The sequence below is a fragment of the Ascaphus truei genome, unplaced genomic scaffold (genome assembly GCF_040206685.1).
Source record: "Ascaphus truei isolate aAscTru1 unplaced genomic scaffold, aAscTru1.hap1 HAP1_SCAFFOLD_1822, whole genome shotgun sequence".
NCBI classification, from domain to species: Eukaryota; Metazoa; Chordata; class Amphibia; order Anura; family Ascaphidae; genus Ascaphus; species Ascaphus truei.
In genome coordinates this window covers 30,436-51,079 of record NW_027454723.1, presented here as the reverse complement: position 1 = coordinate 51,079, position 20,644 = coordinate 30,436, and the positions used below count along the sequence as shown (strand labels likewise).

At 43.6% G+C, this 20,644-nt stretch overlaps 1 long non-coding RNA gene across 1 annotated transcript in view; it reads left to right on the top strand.

The window, feature by feature from the left end:
• The first annotated feature begins 3,568 nt into the window (after positions 1-3,568).
• The window catches only part of LOC142476970 (uncharacterized), a 31,136-nt gene continuing 14,060 nt past the window's right edge, over positions 3,569-20,644 (top strand). The window contains exons 1-11 of the long non-coding RNA XR_012792094.1: positions 3,569-3,658; positions 4,894-5,004; positions 7,396-7,517; positions 8,536-8,631; positions 10,076-10,179; positions 11,411-11,521; positions 13,920-14,039; positions 15,060-15,155; positions 16,582-16,685; positions 17,917-18,027; positions 20,426-20,545. This is a non-coding gene — a long non-coding RNA (uncharacterized LOC142476970). The remainder of the gene's footprint in view (positions 3,659-4,893; positions 5,005-7,395; positions 7,518-8,535; positions 8,632-10,075; positions 10,180-11,410; positions 11,522-13,919; positions 14,040-15,059; positions 15,156-16,581; positions 16,686-17,916; positions 18,028-20,425; positions 20,546-20,644) is intronic.

Below are 20,644 nucleotides of genomic sequence, written 5' to 3'. Positions count from 1 at the left end.
TGTAGCATTTTTCCCCACACCTTAAGGTTCAGTTTATAACAGCTTTGTAGGTCACCACTGCTCCTCATTTTAACCATTTATGTGTATGTGATTAATAAACCTTTATTGATACAATTTGTGTATGTTAGAGTGCTATTCAGGGGATTCTTTTTTTCTGTGTTAGTTTTCATATATATGTGTGTGTGTGTGTGTGTGTGTGTGTGTGTGTGTGTGTGTGTGTATATATGTATATATTTATGTATATATATTTGTGTGTGTGTGACCTTGGGCAAGTCACTTCATATCCTCTGTGCCTCAGGCACCAATGTCATAGATTGTAAGCTCTATGGGGCAGGGACTTGTGTCTGCAAAATGTCTCTGTATAGCGCTACGTAAAACTAGCAGCGCTTTAAAAGAACATGCTGTTATTATTATTATATATAAATGTGTATGTATTTATATAGCACTATTAATGTATATAGCGTTTCACAGTAGTAATACATGTGAAAATCCTATAAATAACAAATACAAATATCAGGTCATGGGAATAAGTGATTTGGACATAAAAGTAACATTTCGGAAGTGTGGACAACTAATACATCTTGTAGATTGCCTTTACAGTGTGATGTCATTGATTCAGTAGATTGTGTGCAGACCAGGACTGCAGTACAGTGTCACTCACATGGATGACTTGCGTGGTAGAAGCTCAAGAACAAGGATGTCAAACTCCAGTCCTCGAGGGCAGCAAACAGGCCAGGTTTTCAGGATATCCCTACTGAAAACCTGGCCTGTTTGGGACCCTCGAGGACTGGAGTTTGACATGCATGCTCTAGACGGAGCACAGCTGTGGGTGGGAGGTGGATTTGCTTTGCATCAAATGGTTTGGAGCAAGGTTTATTGTATGTACACTACCGACACACTTTATTGAAGTGTGGTCGGTACCGCAAGCCGGGAAATCTCCCGGCTTGCTAGTGGCCGCCCCTCGGCGTGCCGCGCGTCATAGACGCGCGGTCACGCGTCATCGGGAGCGTGCGCCCGCTGCACGCGTGTCCAGGGGCTCCCCGAGGGAGCCCTGGTGTCCCGCGATCGCGGGACAGCGGCAGGGGGTTCCGGGGGACCCGGCGGACCCGGCAGCGGTAGGGAGAGCGCCCCGATCGGAGGGCGCTCTTCCGCTGCTTCGGCGTGCGCCCGTCACACTCGGGCGCGCGCCAGGCTACTGCTGCGGCACAGAACGGGCAAATGCTCGAATAAACTGTGCCGCAGCAGTATTATCATAATAACAATGCAATGCTTAACTTTTATTTCAGGAGGGATGACTGCAGAACAGAAGTGAATATTGAAGCCATGTGTTCCTTTTCTTGCAAAAGAGAAAATTTGAAGGACAGTTGAACAGAATGAAAATTACTACACAGAGACAGATAAGCAATGTGTATATTTCTCATTTACCATTTAGTATTTGTCGTTTTATTGACTCCACACAATCCGGCTGCTACGGGTTTCACATTGAACATTTTCATCTCTACTCTACCCCTTCCTGTGATCTGAACCATGCAAGTTTTCATTGATTCAATACATCATGAGTAGAGGGTGGCTACAGTATGAAGTAAAGACCCAAGGACCACATCTACTACCATTCATAACAAGAACATGTGCAGTAGCGCACAGCTGCAGTTCTATGTGATTGTTATGAAAGGTTGAGGTGGTTCAATTCTATGAATCTGGAGTGGGATGGATCCTGTTTGCATCACATGGTTTCATCTAGGCCAGTAGATTATATAACTCTCAGTACAGGTTACACATGGCATCAGTATTAGTGATGTAAAGAGGAGGAAAGCTTCAATGTGGAGAACAAAGCCAAGTAATGTTGAAGTTACTCCTTTTACCATTTACTTGGTCAGTCTGTACTGTCTACTCCCCACACAGCTGCTAAGGGTCTTCCATTTTAAATACTTTCACCTCCTATTCTGCACTGCTTTGCTGCCCATTATTTAGAGATGCGTTCCAGTCATGTTTACCACTCTGAATCTCTCTGCAGTCATTGATTCAGCACATCATGGGTAGAGCATGGCTACAGATACAGAAAGCTTTTATTATTTTACCGGCTGATCATCCATAATATTGCATTAAAACATAGAATATCACTTAATTTCCAAAAGATTCAGTGATGCTGATAATGCAGAATCTCACAACATTTCCCATCATAATGCCATAATGCACCAGAGGAAGAAATAATCCTTGCTATATCTGTACATTGTGTGACGTATTACCTCCATGACCATTGATAGCAAGTACATCTTCTGTATAGAGCAGCTGTGTTATGATGCAGTTATTGATCATCATTGACATAATCACAAGAATCTTATGCAAAGGGAAATTGTCCGCAGCCAAGTGAGATGTGTGCCTGTTTTAAGTCCTCCAGCTTAACGCCCCTACACCTCCCACTACACAGACATACTTACTTATGCATACACTGACATCTGGCATACCTACACACACCCCAGGGCCACTTCCTTCCCCTGATGTCAGGGAGAGGATGGGCATGCAGAGTGCAGTAAGTCTCCACGTTACTCTGGCCAACAGTCTTGGCCTACCCCCAGCATCTGTCACCCACAACATCTGTTCCCTCCTTGTAAAGTGCTGAACTATCTCACCTGGGTCAGTGCTATAGCTGATCACAGTGCCCGATCATGATGTCACTGTGACAGGCAGCAGTGCAGATTGACCGGTCAATCAAAGCAGTGCCGCACCATATGCACTAAATGAGATTTCCGTGCCCCCTGTCAGGTTACTCCCTGGGCAGTGACCCTGCTCACCCCCTCCCCTAGTTCCACCTCTGACCACAATTATCTCTCTTGGAGAGTGTAGCAAATTGGTGTTGGTGGAATCTCACCTCTGCCATGCATGGTCACAATCTGGGCACAGGACCCAAATAGTGGGCAATGTGGCACTTCTTACAGTAGAGAATAAGTAACTATATTCTTTACTTGTGTATTAAGGACCTTATTTGCATTAAAATTCAGTCCCCATGGGACCAAGACTTTCTGGCTTACTGAACAAAGTGGAATTGTTTCGTAGAGGGTGGAGAATTGTATTTTATCTGAAATTACCCCCTCTGCACAAAATACAAACAATTATACACATACACATACCTTGTGGAAGTTGTTGCCCTCTATCTTCCTGTGGTCTCTCCCTGTTTCTCACCGTGCCTCCTCCCATTTCCTTGCACCTCTGCGTCTCCGCATATATCCCTATACTCAGAGCCGGCTCCGGTCAGTGACATGGGATGCCCAAATATGAGCATATCCATACATGGGCATCCATGCCACTGACCGGAGCCCACTCTGTTGCGGATATGGAGAGAGACTGGGAGATTTACATCCCCTTATAATTCATATGGTGCATAGTACCGGCACGTATTGTTTTACCGTTACTGTGTACCTTCCTACTTTCACACTGGTACAGTATGTGCTGCAGTGGGACTGAGAGGGATATATTGGTAACACATAGTTATTGTTGGGGGAATTCAATCCATTTTGAAAATAGTAATGCAATGTTTTATACTTTTTTTTTTGCAGTAATGAAGAATGAAAAAGTTCTGTTAAAATTGAATTGGAGGTGAACTGGAATCATCATCAACTCTGCACCAGTGTGAATTGATGTTCTTTAATGTTCTGATAAGGTACATGCAACATCTCTTCCTCAACCCCTACACCACTCTCTGCCTCTTGCCTCTCTCTCTCCACCTCCCTGCTAAGCGTATTAACCCATCTAATGTAATCCACATTCCATGTCTCACTTTACTCTTCACTTCTCACGTGCCCTCTGGAATGTCTGCTCTCTGACTAACAAGGTCTATTTGTACATGACCTCTTCTGCTCTCATCATCCACCACTTCTCATTCCCCTCACCCCTGTCCTACTCGATACCTCAGCTTAATTGAACTCTCTCCTCTGACATCTACCCTTATCTCTAACCTCTCCTCACTTTCTGCTTAAACTAACTATCTTGTTAACTTTTACAATGCTATCATCTCCTCCTCCTCCCTCCTCCTCCTCCCTCCTCCATCATATATATGCCCCTTCTAGGCTCTGACACACTCATCCCTCTAAGGCCATGATTATCATGGGCACATGCTTGGTCATCCACAGTGTGTGCGAGCGATGCAGAGCCGCCTCGGACCTCAGTGCAGGGATTGCTGCATACCCCCAGCATCTGTCACCCACAAACAATACACACACTAATACTCCCCACAATACACACTATAATACCTCCTCAATACTAATCTCCCCAATAATATTATAGCTCCAAACACAATATACACAACACCCTTACACAAGATACACAATCTAGTACTCTCCTCTGCACCTCTACACACAATATAATACTCCCACACACACAATATACACACTACCCTCCTACCCCCATAAAATACAACCAATAATACACACACACTTTGTGGATGTTGGGACCAGCTCCCGGCATGCACCAGTGAAAGAGAGAGGCCCGCAGAAGCTCGGAAGAACTCCCTCCATCCGTGCCTTCCTCCGTTTCACATCTTCTCCCTGTCTCTCTCTCTCCCTCCCTTTCCTTGCATCTCCCTGCGTCTTTACGTATACCCAGTCAGTGACGGCTCTGGTCACGTGATGCCTTAATATGGGCTTATCCATATATGTTCATCCACGTCACTAATGTGATGCCCGCACTGTTGCGGAGCTGGTACTTACGACGGGCACTTATTGTTTTATCAGTACTGCGTACCTGACTCTACCGGCCTACTTTCAACACTAGTACAATATGTGCTTCACTACGAGTGAGTGGGGAATATTGGCATCACACAGTCACTGTTGAATATGCCATTCAATCCATTTTGAAAATAGTAATGCAATGTGGTTTTGTTTTGTTTGCTTTTTGCAGTAATGAAGAATGGAAAAGTTATATTAAAATTAAATTGGAGGGGGACTAGATTCAGCATTTCATCATGAACTCTGCACTTGTGAGAATTTAACTTCTTGAATACCCTGACAGGTACACGCAACATTAAGACTATAATCTGCTGTGCAAGCTTTCGTGCTATACCTCCCCCTCAGGTTTTGATTTATACATTTGCTCCCTCAATTCATGTCCTCTAATATTTGAAAGCTCTCTCCTAGCATTTTCTCTTTACCACAGAACGTCATCCCAATGTAACCTCTCTCTTGTTCTTTCTGCTTGCTGTTTCCTCACTCCTCTGTTAAACTTTTCTAATTTCTCTAACTTCCACACTCCTGCTTTTATCCACATGTTCTCCTCTTTCCTTCCCCTACCTTTGCATGTGTCTACACACTGCACCATTTGTACAGACCTCTATTGCAGCTATTTCTGCACTGCTCAATGAAAAGCACTCTTTAATATCCTATTCTCTGTGCCCCCTCTCTCTGCGCCCCCTCTTTTGGCGCCTCCTCTCTCTGCGCCCCCTCTCTCTGCGCCTATCTGTCTCATTCTCTCTACGTCCCTCTCTCTCTACATAGAGCTATCTCTGTCTCTCTCTACACCTATCTCTGTGTCTCCTTCTATGTTTGCTGATGTGTGGGATATCTCTTATAATCTTGAACCTGCTCATATACACATCGGGCCTCCCTGCCTCTGCCTCCCTGCTAAGAGTGTTAACCTATCTAATGTAATCCACATTCCTTTCCTTACTTTTCTCTTCCCTTCTCCTATGCCATCTGGAATGCCCGTTCTCTGACTAACAAGGCTCTAGTTGTACATGACCTCTTCTGCTCTCATCATTCACAATCAGTCATTCCCCTCACCCCATCTTACCTGTCCCACTGATTTTCCTCTGCTTAATTAAACTCTCCTCTGACATCTACTCTAACCTCTCTCTCTCTTTCCGCTTAAACTAACAATCTTATTAACTCTTACAATGCTATCCTCCTATCTATATGCCCCCTCTAGGCTCTGACACACTTGTCCCTCTAGCCCACACCCTTGGCTAAATTCCCAAACATGTTCATCACACTTCCACTCGCTGTTCTTAATGCCTATGAAGGAAATCACACAATTGATATTTGATTTTTCTACAGTAAAAATGTCTCCAGTCCTGTATAAAGCTGCTCTCTGGGGCCAAACCACACTACTTTTTTTTCACATTCATCAACACTCAAATTTAATTTACGCTGTCTTTTTTTCCCTGTATTTGACTCCCTCCACTAACCTTCTCCTCACACTTGCCATCCTTCCTTCACTTCTCCTCAAGCATTTGACTACTTCAGAGGCAAGGTGGATGCCACCCACAAGGAGATTCCTTCTGTCCCTTCCCCCTTCTCTCCTTCTACCTAATTCTCCTTCTGCATTTGACTCCTTTTCTTCTCTTACAGAGCTGGAAGCTAATCATCTTCTCTTCTCCCTCTACCACATGCCCTCTAGATCGTATCCCCTCACACCTTACTGCATCTCTTAGTCCCCACTCTCACCCACATCTTCAAGTCCTCCCTATTCTCTGGCTCTTTACCCTCTTACTTTAAGCCTGTAGTGGTCACCCTTTTCTCAGAAACAACCTACACCCTATGTGCCTTACTAACTACCGCCCTGTATCCCTCCTGCTGTTTGTCTCCTAATTGCTAGAATGTCAACATTCTTAAATCACATTCCCTCCTGGATCCTTTACAACCTGCCTTTCGTACAGCTCGTTCTACAGACTGTGCTTAAAGCAAATTCCCAAGGTCACTTTTCCCTACTAATCCTACTTGATCTATCTGCTGCGTTTGATGCTCTCAATCACTCTCCTCCTTCATATTCTAAACTCTCTCTTGGTATCCGTAACACAGTTCTATCCTGGTTTTCATCATAACTTTCCTGTCACACATTCTCCATCTCTGTTGCTAACATGTCTTCGTCTTCTATTGATCTGTCTGTGGGTATACATCAGGGCTCTGTTCTGAGATCTCTCTTTCTCTCTACATACTATCATTTGGTGACCTCATCAACTCTTTGTGACAATCCTATAAATAACAAATACAAATATCAGGTCATGGGAATAAGTGATTTGGACATAAAAGTAACATTTCGGAAGTGTGGACAACTAATACATCTTGTAGATTGCCTTTACAGTGTGATGTCATTGATTCAGTAGATTGTGTGCAGACCAGGACTGCAGTACAGTGTCACTCACATGGATGACTTGCGTGGTAGAAGCTCAAGAACAAGGATGTCAAACTCCAGTCCTCGAGGGCAGCAAACAGGCCAGGTTTTCAGGATATCCCTACTGAAAACCTGGCCTGTTTGGGACCCTCGAGGACTGGAGTTTGACATGCATGCTCTAGAAGGAGCACAGCTGTGGGTGGGAGGTGGATTTGCTTTGCATCAAATGGTTTGGAGCAAGGTTTATTGTATGTATTATCATAATAACAATGCAATGCTTAACTTTTATTTCAGGAGGGATGACTGCAGAACAGAAGTGAATATTGAAGCCATGTGTTCCTTTTCTTGCAAAAGAGAAAATTTGAAGGACAGTTGAAGAGAAGGAAAATTACTACACAGAGACAGATAAGCAATGTGTATATTTCTCATTTACCATTTAGTATTTGTCGTTTTATTGACTCCACACAATCCGGCTGCTACGGGTTTCACATTGAATATTTTCATCTCTACTCTACCCCTTCCTGTGATCTGAACCATGCAAGTTTTCGTTGATTCAATACATCATGAGTAGAGGGTGGCTACAGTATGAAGTAAAGACCCAAGGACCACATCTACTACCATTCATAACAAGAACATGTGCAGTAGCGCACAGCTGCAGTTCTATGTGATTGTTATGAAAGGTTGAGGTGGTTCAATTCTATGAATCTGGAGTGGGATGGATCCTGTTTGCATCATATGGTTTCATCTAGGCCAGTAGATTATATAACTCTCAGTACAGGTTACACATGGCATCAGTATTAGTGATTTAAAGAGGAGGAAAGCTTCAATGTGGAGAACAAAGCCAAGTAATGTTGAAGTTACTCCTTTTACCATTTACTTGGTCAGTCTGTACTGTCTACTCCCCACACAGCTGCTAAGGATCTTCCATTTTAAATACTTTCACCTCCTATTCTGCACTGCTTTGCTGCCCATTATTCAGAGATGCGTTCCAGTCATGTTTACCACTCTGAATCTCTCTGCAGTCATTGGTTCAGCACATCATGGGTAGAGCATGGCTACAGATACTGCAAGCTATTATTATTTTACCGGCTGATCATCCATAATATTGCATTAAAACATAGAATATCACTTAATTTCCAAAAGATTCAGTGATGCTGATAATGCAGAATCTCACAACATTTCCCATCATAATGCCATAATGCACCAGTGGGAGAAATAATCCTTGCTATATCTGTACATTGTGTGACGTATTACCTCCATGACCATTGAGAGCAAGTACATCTTCTGTATAGAGCGGCTGTGTTATGATGCAGTTATTGATCATCATTGACATAATCACAAGAATCTTATGCAAAGGGAAATTGTCCGCAGCGAAGTGAGATTTCAGCCCCCAAACGTCTGTAATATTAATGCAATGTCTTACTTTTGTTGCAGTGAACACTGAAGAGACGGATCTACTACAACACTGTACAGGATGAGCATACGCTACAAGCAGCAAAATGATCTTGCAGTTGACAGTATGTTGTTCTGGTAATGTGCACAATTATTATTTATGGGCTACACACCACAGTGCTGGACATATTCTGTTAACTTCAACTCTACTCCTAACATGGAGATGTCTTCCTGGTGTTACTGATTCAGTACATCATATGCACAGTGTGGTTATGATATGATGGATTGATTTAATGAACCCACCAACCAATGATGACATCTGCATCATCTTCTGTAAAGTGCAGCTACAGCATGATATTATCAGCATTTGGTGCGGTATAATCAGAGGTATCTATGTGCTTTTGTGCCTGTTTTAAGTCCTCCAGCTTAACGCCCCTACACCTCCCACTACACAGGCATACTTACTTATGCATACACTGACATCTGGCATACCTACACACACCCCAGGGCCACTTCCTTCCCCTGATGTCAGGGAGAGGATGGGCATGCAGAGTGCAGTAAGTCTCCACGTTACTCTGGCCAACAGTCTTGGCCTACCTCCAGCATCTGTCACCCACAACATCTGTTCCCTCCTTGTAAAGTGCTGAACTATCTCACCTGGGTCAGTGCTATAGCTGATCACAGTGCCCGATCAGGATGTCACTGTGACAGGCAGCAGTGCAGATTGACCGGTCAATCAATGCAGTGCCGCAACATATGCACTAAATGAGATTTCCGTGCCCCCAGTCAGGTTACTCCCTGGGCAGTGACCCTGCTCACACCCTCCCCTAGTTCCACCTCTGATCACAATTATCTCTCTTGGAGAGTGTAGCAAATTGGAGTTGGGGGAATCTCACCTCTGCCATGCATGGTCACAATCTGGGCACAGGACCCAAATAGTGGGCAATGTGGCACTTCTTACAGTAGAGAATAAGTAACTTTATTCTTTACTTGTGTATTAAGGACCTTATTTGCATTAAATTCAGTCCACATGGGACCAAGACTTTCTGGCTTACTGAACAAAGTGGAATTGTTTCGTAGAGGGTGGAGAATTGTATTTTATCTGAAATTACCCCCTCTGCACAAAATACAAACAATTATACCCATACAAGTACCTTGTGGAAGTTGTTGCCCTCTATCTTCCTGTGGTCTCTCCCTGTATCTCACCGTGCCTCCTCCCATTTCCTTGCACCTCTGCGTCTCCGCATATATCCCTATACTCAGAGCCGGCTCCGGTCAGTGACATGGGATGCCCAAATATGAGCATACCCATATATGGGCATCCATGCCACTGACCGGAGCCCGCTCTGTTGCGGATATGGAGAGAGACTGGGAGATTTACATCCCCTTATAATTCATATGGTGCATAGTACCGGCACGTATTGTTTTACCGGTACTGTGTACCTTCCTACTTTCACACTGGTACAGTATATGCTGCAGTGGGACTGAGAGGGATATATTGGTAACACATAGTCATTGTTGGGGGAATTCAATCCATTTTGAAAATAGTAATGAAATGTTTTTTACTTTTCTTTTTTTTCAGTAATGAAGAATGAAACATTTCTGTTAAAATTGAATTGGAGGTGAACTGGATTCATCATCAACTCTGCACCAGTGTGAATTGATGTTCTTTAATGTTCTGATAAGGTACATGCAACATCTCTTCCTCAACCCCTGCACCACTCTCTGCCTCTTGCCTCTCTCTCTCCACCTCCCTGCTAAGCGTATTAACCCATCTAATGTAATCCACATTCCATGTCTCACTTTACTCTTCACTTCTCACGTGCCCTCTGGAATGACTGCTCTCTGACTAACAAGGTCTATTTGTACATGACCTCTTCTGCTCTCATCATCCACCACCTCTCATTCCCCTCACCCCTGTCCTACTCGATACCTCAGCTTAATTGAACTCTCTCCTCTGACATCTACCCTTATCTCTAACCTCTCCTCACTTTCTGCTTAAACTAACTATCTTGTTAACTTTTACAATGCTATCATCTCCTCCTCCTCCCTCCTCCTCCTCCCTCCTCCATCATATATATGCCCCTTCTAGGCTCTGACACACTCATCCCTGTAAGGCCATGATTATCATGGGCACATGCTTGGTCATCCACAGTGCGTGCGAGCGATGCAGAGCCGCCTCGGACCTCAGTGCAGGGATTGCTGCATACCCCCAGCATCTGTCACCCACAAACAATACACACACTAATACTCCCCACAATACACACTATAATACCTCCTCAATACTAATCTCCCCAATAATATTATAGCTCCAAACACAATATACACAACACCCTTACACAAGATACACAATCTAGTACTCTCCTCTGCACCTCTACACACAATATAATACTCCCACACACACAATATACACACTACCCTCCTACCCCCATAAAATACAACCAATAATACACACACACTTTGTGGATGTTGGGACCAGCTCCCGGCATGCACCAGTGAAAGAGAGAGGCCCGCAGAAGCTCGGAAGAACTCCCTCCATCCGTGCCTTCCTCCGTTTCACATCTTCTCCCTGTCTCTCTCCCTCCCTTTCCTTGCATCTCCCTGCGTCTTTACGTATACCCAGTCAGTGACGGCTCTGGTCACGTGATGCCTTAATATGGGCTTATCCATATATGTTCATCCACGTCACTAATGTGATGCCCGCACTGTTGCGGAGCTGGTACTTACGACGGGCACTTATTGTTTTATCAGTACTGCGTACCTGACTCTACCGGCCTACTTTCAACACTAGTACAATATGTGCTTCACTACGAGTGAGTGGGGAATATTGGCATCACACAGTCACTGTTGAATATGCCATTCAATCCATTTTGAAAATAGTAATGCAATGTGGTTTTGTTTTGTTTGCTTTTTGCAGTAATGAAGAATGGAAAAGTTATATTAAAATTAAATTGGAAGGGGACTAGATTCAGCATTTCATCATGAACTCTGCACTTGTGAGAATTTAACTTCTTGAATACCCTGACAGGTACACGCAACATTAAGACTATAATCTGCTGTGCAAGCTTTCGTGCTATACCTCCCCCTCAGGTTTTGATTTATACATTTGCTCCCTCAATTCATGTCCTCTAATATTTGAAAGCTCTCTCCTAGCATTTTCTCTTTACCACAGAACGTCATCCCAATGTAACCTCTCTCTTGTTCTTTCTGCTGGCTGTTTCCTCACTCCTCTGTTAAACTTTTCTAATTTCTCTAACTTCCACACTCCTGCTTTTATCCACATGTTCTCCTCTTTCCTTCCCCTACCTTTGCATGTGTCTACACACTGCACCATTTGTACAGACCTCTATTGCAGCTATTTCTGCACTGCTCAATGAAAAGCACTCTTTAATATCCTATTCTCTGTGCCCCCTCTCTCTGCGCCCCCTCTTTTGGCGCCTCCTCTCTCTGCGCCCCCTCTCTCTGCGCCTATCTGTCTCATTCTCTCTACGTCCCTCTCTCTCTACATAGAGCAATCTCTGTCTCTCTCTACACCTATCTCTGTGTCTCCTTCTATGTTTGCTGATGTGTGGGATATCTCTTATAATCTTGAACCTGCTCATATACACATCGGGCCTCCCTGCCTCTGCTTCCCTGCTAAGAGTGTTAACCTATCTAATGTAATCCACATTCCTTTCCTTACTTTTCTCTTCCCTTCTCCTATGCCATCTGGAATGTCCGTTCTCTGACTAACAAGGCTCTAGTTGTACATGACCTCTTCTGCTCTCATCATTCACAATCAGTCATTCCCCTCACCCCATCTTACCTGTCCCACTGATTTGCCTCTGCTTAATTAAACTCTCCTCTGACATCTACTCTAACCTCTCTGCTCTCTCTCTCTTTCCGCTTAAACTAACAATCTTATTAACTCTTACAATGCTATCCTCCTATCTACATGCCCCCTCTAGGCTCTGACACACTTGTCCCTCTAGCCCACACCCTTGGCTAAATTCCCAAACATGTTCATCACACTTCCACTCGCTGTTCTTAATGCCTATGAAGGAAATCACACAATTGATATTTGATTTTTCTACAGTAAAAATGTCTCCAGTCCTGTATAAAGCTGCTCTCTGGGGCCAAACCACACTACTTTTTTTTCACATTCATCAACACTCAAATTTAATTTACGCTATCTTTTTTTCCCTGTATTTGACTCCCTCCACTAACCTTCTCCTCACACTTGCCATCCTTCCTTCACTTCTCCTCAAGCATTTGACTACTTCAGAGGCAAGGTGGATGCCACCCACAAGGAGATTCCTTCTGTCCCTTCCCCCTTCTCTCCTTCTACCTAATTCTCCTTCTGCATTTGACTCCTTTTCTTCTCTTACAGAGCTGGAAGCTAATCATCTTCTCTTCTCCCTCTACCACATGCCCTCTAGATCGTATCCCCTCACACCTTACTGCATCTCTTAGTCCCCACTCTCACCCACATCTTCAATTCCTCCCTATTCTCTGGCTCTTTACCCTCTTACTTTAAGCCTGTAGTGGTCACCCTTTTCTCAGAAACAACCTACACCCTATGTGCCTTACTAACTACCGCCCTGTATCCCTCCTGCTGTTTGTCTCCTAATTGCTAGAATGTCAACATTCTTAAATCACATTCCCTCCTGGATCCTTTACAACCTGCCTTTCGTACAGCTCGTTCTACAGACTGTGCTTAAAGCAAATTCCCAAGGTCACTTTTCCCTACTAATCCTACTTGATCTATCTGCTGCGTTTGATGCTCTCAATCACTCTCCTCCTTCATATTCTAAACTCTCTCTTGGTATCCGTAACACAGTTCTATCCTGGTTTTCATCATAACTTTCCTGTCACACATTCTCCATCTCTGTTGCTAACATGTCTTCGTCTTCTATTGATCTGTCTGTGGGTATACATCAGGGCTCTGTTCTGAGATCTCTCTTTCTCTCTACATACTATCATTTGGTGACCTCATCAACTCTTTGTGACAATCCTATAAATAACAAATACAAATATCAGGTCATGGGAATAAGTGATTTGGACATAAAAGTAACATTTCGGAAGTGTGGACAACTAATACATCTTGTAGATTGCCTTTACAGTGTGATGTCATTGATTCAGTAGATTGTGTGCAGACCAGGACTGCAGTACAGTGTCACTCACATGGATGACTTGCGTGGTAGAAGCTCAAGAACAAGGATGTCAAACTCCAGTCCTCGAGGGCCGCAACCAGGCCAGGTTTTCAGGATATCCCTACTGAAAACCTGGCCTGTTTGGGACCCTCGAGGACTGGAGTTTGACATGCATGCTCTAGAAGGAGCACAGCTGTGGGTGGGAGGTGGATTTGCTTTGCATCAAATGGTTTGGAGCAAGGTTTATTGTATGTATTATCATAATAACAATGCAATGCTTAACTTTTATTTCAGGAGGGATGACTGCAGAACAGAAGTGAATATTGAAGCCATGTGTTCCTTTTCTTGCAAAAGAGAAAATTTGAAGGACAGTTGAAGAGAAGGAAAATTACTACACAGAGACAGATAAGCAATGTGTATATTTCTCATTTACCATTTAGTATTTGTCGTTTTATTGACTCCACACAATCCGGCTGCTACGGGTTTCACATTGAATATTTTCATCTCTACTCTACCCCTTCCTGTGATCTGAACCATGCAAGTTTTCGTTGATTCAATACATCATGAGTAGAGTGTGGCTACAGTATGAAGTAAAGACCCAAGGACCACATCTACTACCATTCATAACAAGAACATGTGCAGTAGCGCACAGCTGCAGTTCTATGTGATTGTTATGAAAGGTTGAGGTGGTTCAATTCTATGAATCTGGAGTGGGATGGATCCTGTTTGCATCATATGGTTTCATCTAGGCCAGTAGATTATATAACTCTCAGTACAGGTTACACATGGCATCAGTATTAGTGATTTAAAGAGGAGGAAAGCTTCAATGTGGAGAACAAAGCCAAGTAATGTTGAAGTTACTCCTTTTACCATTTACTTGGTCAGTCTGTACTGTCTACTCTCCACACAGCTGCTAAGGATCTTCCATTTTAAATACTTTCACCTCCTATTCTGCACTGCTTTGCTGCCCATTATTCAGAGATGCGTTCCAGTCATGTTTAGCACTCTGAATCTCTCTGCAGTCATTGGTTCAGCACATCATGGGTAGAGCATGGCTACAGATACAGCAAGCTATTATTATTTTACCGGCTGATCACCCATAATATTGCATTAAAACATAGAATATCACTTAATTTCCAAAAGATTCAGTGATGCTGATAATGCAGAATCTCACAACATTTCCCATCATAATGCCATAATGCACAAGTGGGAGAAATAATCCTTGCTATATCTGTACATTGTGTGACGTATTACCTCAATGACCAATGAGAGCAAGTACATCTTCTGTATAGAGCGGCTGTGTTATGATGCAGTTATTGATCATCATTGACATAATCACAAGAATCTTATGCAAAGGGAAATTGTCCGCAGCGAAGTGAGATTTCAGCCCCCAAACGTCTGTAATATTAATGCAATGTCTTACTTTTGTTGCAGTGAACACTGAAGAGACGGATCTACTACAACACTGTACAGGATGAGCATACGCTACAAGCAGCAAAATGATCTTGCAGTTGACAGTATGTTGTTCTGGTAATGTGCACAATTATTATTTATGGGCTACACACCACAGTGCTGGACATATTCTGTTAACTTCAACTCTACTCCTAACATGGAGATGTCTTCCTGGTGTTACTGATTCAGTACATCATATGCACAGTGTGGTTATGATATGATGGATTGATTTAATGAACCCACCAACCAATGATGACATCTGCATCATCTTCTGTAAAGTGCAGCTACAGCATGATATTATCAGCATTTGGTGCGGTATAATCAGAGGTATCTATGTGCTTTTGTGCCTGTTTTAAGTCCTCCAGCTTAACGCCCCTACACCTCCCACTACACAGGCATACTTACTTATGCATATACTGACATCTGGCATACCTACACACACCCCAGGGCCACTTCCTTCCCCTGATGTCAGGGAGAGGATGGGCATGCAGAGTGCAGTAAGTCTCCACGTTACTCTGGCCAACAGTCTTGGCCTACCTCCAGCATCTGTCACCCACAACATCTGTTCCCTCCTTGTAAAGTGCTGAACTATCTCACCTGGGTCAGTGCTATAGCTGATCACAGTGCCCGATCAGGATGTCACTGTGACAGGCAGCAGTGCAGATTGACCGGTCAATCAATGCAGTGCCGCAACATATGCACTAAATGAGATTTCCCAGTCAGGGCAGTGACCCTGCTCACACCCTCCCCTAGTTCCACCTCTGATCACAATTATCTCTCTTGGAGAGTGTAGCAAATTGGAGTTGGGGGAATCTCACCTCTGCCATGCATGGTCACAATCTGGGCACAGGACCCAAATAGTGGGCAATGTGGCACTTCTTACAGTAGAGAATAAGTAACTTTATTCTTTACTTGTGTATTAAGGACCTTATTTGCATTAAATTCAGTCCACATGGGACCAAGACTTTCTGGCTTACTGAACAAAGTGGAATTGTTTCGTAGAGGGTGGAGAATTGTATTTTATCTGAAATTACCCCCTCTGCACAAAATACAAACAATTATACCCATACAAGTACCTTGTGGAAGTTGTTGCCCTCTATCTTCCTGTGGTCTCTCCCTGTTTCTCACCGTGCCTCCTCCCATTTCCTTGCACCTGTGCGTCTCCGCATATATCCCTATACTCAGAGCCGGCTCCGGTCAGTGACATGGGATGCCCAAATATGAGCATACCCATATATGGGCATCCATGCCACTGACCGGAGCCCGCTCTGTTGCGGATATGGAGAGAGACTGGGAGATTTACATCCCCTTATAATTCATATGGTGCATAGTACCGGCACGTATTGTTTTACCGGTACTGTGTACCTTCCTACTTTCACACTGGTACAGTATATGCTGCAGTGGGACTGAGAGGGATATATTGGTAACACATAGTCATTGTTGGGGGAATTCAATCCATTTTGAAAATAGTAATGAAATGTTTTTTACTTTTCTTTTTTTTCAGTAATGAAGAATGAAACATTTCTGTTAAAATTGAATTGGAGGTGAACTGGATTCATCATCAACTCTGCACCAGTGTGAATTGATGTTCTTTAATGTTCTGATAAGGTACATGCAACATCTCTTCCTCAACCCCTGCACCACTCTCTGCCTCTTGCCTCTCTCTCTCCACCTCCCTGCTAAGCGTATTAACCCATCTAATGTAATCCACATTCCATGTCTCACTTTACTCTTCACTTCTCACGTGCCCTCTGGAATGACTGCTCTCTGACTAACAAGGTCTATTTGTACATGACCTCTTCTGCTCTCATCATCCACCACCTCTCATTCCCCTCACCCCTGTCCTACTCGATACCTCAGCTTAATTGAACTCTCTCCTCTGACATCTACCCTTATCTCTAACCTCTCCTCACTTTCTGCTTAAACTAACTATCTTGTTAACTTTTACAATGCTATCATCTCCTCCTCCTCCCTCCTCCTCCTCCCTCCTCCATCATATATATGCCCCTTCTAGGCTCTGACACACTCATCCCTGTAAGGCCATGATTATCATGGGCACATGCTTGGTCATCCACAGTGCGTGCGAGCGATGCAGAGCCGCCTCGGACCTCAGTGCAGGGATTGCTGCATACCCCCAGCATCTGTCACCCACAAACAATACACACACTAATACTCCCCACAATACACACTATAATACCTCCTCAATACTAATCTCCCCAATAATATTATAGCTCCAAACACAATATACACAACACCCTTACACAAGATACACAATCTAGTACTCTCCTCTGCACCTCTACACACAATATAATACTCCCACACACACAATATACACACTACCCTCCTACCCCCATAAAATACAACCAATAATACACACACACTTTGTGGATGTTGGGACCAGCTCCCGGCATGCACCAGTGAAAGAGAGAGGCCCGCAGAAGCTCGGAAGAACTCCCTCCATCCGTGCCTTCCTCCGTTTCACATCTTCTCCCTGTCTCTCTCCCTCCCTTTCCTTGCATCTCCCTGCGTCTTTACGTATACCCAGTCAGTGACGGCTCTGGTCACGTGATGCCTTAATATGGGCTTATCCATATATGTTCATCCACGTCACTAATGTGATGCCCGCACTGTTGCGGAGCTGGTACTTACGACGGGCACTTATTGTTTTATCAGTACTGCGTACCTGACTCTACCGGCCTACTTTCAACACTAGTACAATATGTGCTTCACTACGAGTGAGTGGGGAATATTGGCATCACACAGTCACTGTTGAATATGCCATTCAATCCATTTTGAAAATAGTAATGCAATGTGGTTTTGTTTTGTTTGCTTTTTGCAGTAATGAAGAATGGAAAAGTTATATTAAAATTAAATTGGAAGGGGACTAGATTCAGCATTTCATCATGAACTCTGCACTTGTGAGAATTTAACTTCTTGAATACCCTGACAGGTACACGCAACATTAAGACTATAATCTGCTGTGCAAGCTTTCGTGCTATACCTCCCCCTCAGGTTTTGATTTATACATTTGCTCCCTCAATTCATGTCCTCTAATATTTGAAAGCTCTCTCCTAGCATTTTCTCTTTACCACAGAACGTCATCCCAATGTAACCTCTCTCTTGTTCTTTCTGCTGGCTGTTTCCTCACTCCTCTGTTAAACTTTTCTAATTTCTCTAACTTCCACACTCCTGCTTTTATCCACATGTTCTCCTCTTTCCTTCCCCTACCTTTGCATGTGTCTACACACTGCACCATTTGTACAGACCTCTATTGCAGCTATTTCTGCACTGCTCAATGAAAAGCACTCTTTAATATCCTATTCTCTGTGCCCCCTCTCTCTGCGCCCCCTCTTTTGGCGCCTCCTCTCTCTGCGCCCCCTCTCTCTGCGCCTATCTGTCTCATTCTCTCTACGTCCCTCTCTCTCTACATAGAGCAATCTCTGTCTCTCTCTACACCTATCTCTGTGTCTCCTTCTATGTTTGCTGATGTGTGGGATATCTCTTATAATCTTGAACCTGCTCATATACACATCGGGCCTCCCTGCCTCTGCCTCCCTGCTAAGAGTGTTAACCTATCTAATGTAATCCACATTCCTTTCCTTACTTTTCTCTTCCCTTCTCCTATGCCATCTGGAATGTCCGTTCTCTGACTAACAAGGCTCTAGTTGTACATGACCTCTTCTGCTCTCATCATTCACAATCAGTCATTCCCCTCACCCCATCTTACCTGTCCCACTGATTTGCCTCTGCTTAATTAAACTCTCCTCTGACATCTACTCTAACCTCTCTGCTCTCTCTCTCTTTCCGCTTAAACTAACAATCTTATTAACTCTTACAATGCTATCCTCCTATCTATATGCCCCCTCTAGGCTCTGACACACTTGTCCCTCTAGCCCACACCCTTGGCTAAATTCCCAAACATGTTCATCACACTTCCACTCGCTGTTCTTAATGCCTATGAAGGAAATCACACAATTGATATTTGATTTTTCTACAGTAAAAATGTCTCCAGTCCTGTATAAAGCTGCTCTCTGGGGCCAAACCACACTACTTTTTTTTCACATTCATCAACACTCAAATTTAATTTACGCTGTCTTTTTTTCCCTGTATTTGACTCCCTCCACTAACCTTCTCCTCACACTTGCCATCCTTCCTTCACTTCTCCTCAAGCATTTGACTACTTCAGAGGCAAGGTGGATGCCACCCACAAGGAGATTCCTTCTGTCCCTTCCCCCTTCTCTCCTTCTACCTAATTCTCCTTCTGCATTTGACTCCTTTTCTTCTCTTACAGAGCTGGAAGCTAATCATCTTCTCTTCTCCCTCTACCACATGCCCTCTAGATCGTATCCCCTCACACCTTACTGCATCTCTTAGTCCCCACTCTCACCCACATCTTCAAGTCCTCCCTATTCTCTGGCTCTTTACCCTCTTACTTTAAGCCTGTAGTGGTCACCCTTTTCTCAGAAACAACCTACACCCTATGTGCCTTACTAACTACCGCCCTGTATCCCTCCTGCTGTTTGTCTCCTAATTGCTAGAATGTCAACATTCTTAAATCACATTCCCTCCTGGATCCTTTACAACCTGCCTTTCGTACAGCTCGTTCTACAGACTGTGCTTAAAGCAAATTCCCAAGGTCACTTTTCCCTACTAATCCTACTTGATCTATCTGCTGCGTTTGATGCTCTCAATCACTCTCCTCCTTCATATTCTAAACTCTCTCTTGGTATCCGTAACACAGTTCTATCCTGGTTTTCATCATAACTTTCCTGTCACACATTCTCCATCTCTGTTGCTAACATGTCTTCGTCTTCTATTGATCTGTCTGTGGGTATACATCAGGGCTCTGTTCTGAGATCTCTCTTTCTCTCTACATACTATCATTTGGTGACCTCATCAACTCTTTGTGACAATCCTATAAATAACAAATACAAATATCAGGTCATGGGAATAAGTGATTTGGACATAAAAGTAACATTTCGGAAGTGTGGACAACTAATACATCTTGTAGATTGCCTTTACAGTGTGATGTCATTGATTCAGTAGATTGTGTGCAGACCAGGACTGCAGTACAGTGTCACTCACATGGATGACTTGCGTGGTAGAAGCTCAAGAACAAGGATGTCAAACTCCAGTCCTCGAGGGCAGCAAACAGGCCAGGTTTTCAGGATATCCCTACTGAAAACCTGGCCTGTTTGGGACCCTCGAGGACTGGAGTTTGACATGCATGCTCTAGAAGGAGCACAGCTGTGGGTGGGAGGTGGATTTGCTTTGCATCAAATGGTTTGGAGCAAGGTTTATTGTATGTATTATCATAATAACAATGCAATGCTTAACTTTTATTTCAGGAGGGATGACTGCAGAACAGAAGTGAATATTGAAGCCATGTGTTCCTTTTCTTGCAAAAGAGAAAATTTGAAGGACAGTTGAAGAGAAGGAAAATTACTACACAGAGACAGATAAGCAATGTGTATATTTCTCATTTACCATTTAGTATTTGTCGTTTTATTGACTCCACACAATCCGGCTGCTACGGGTTTCACATTGAATATTTTCATCTCTACTCT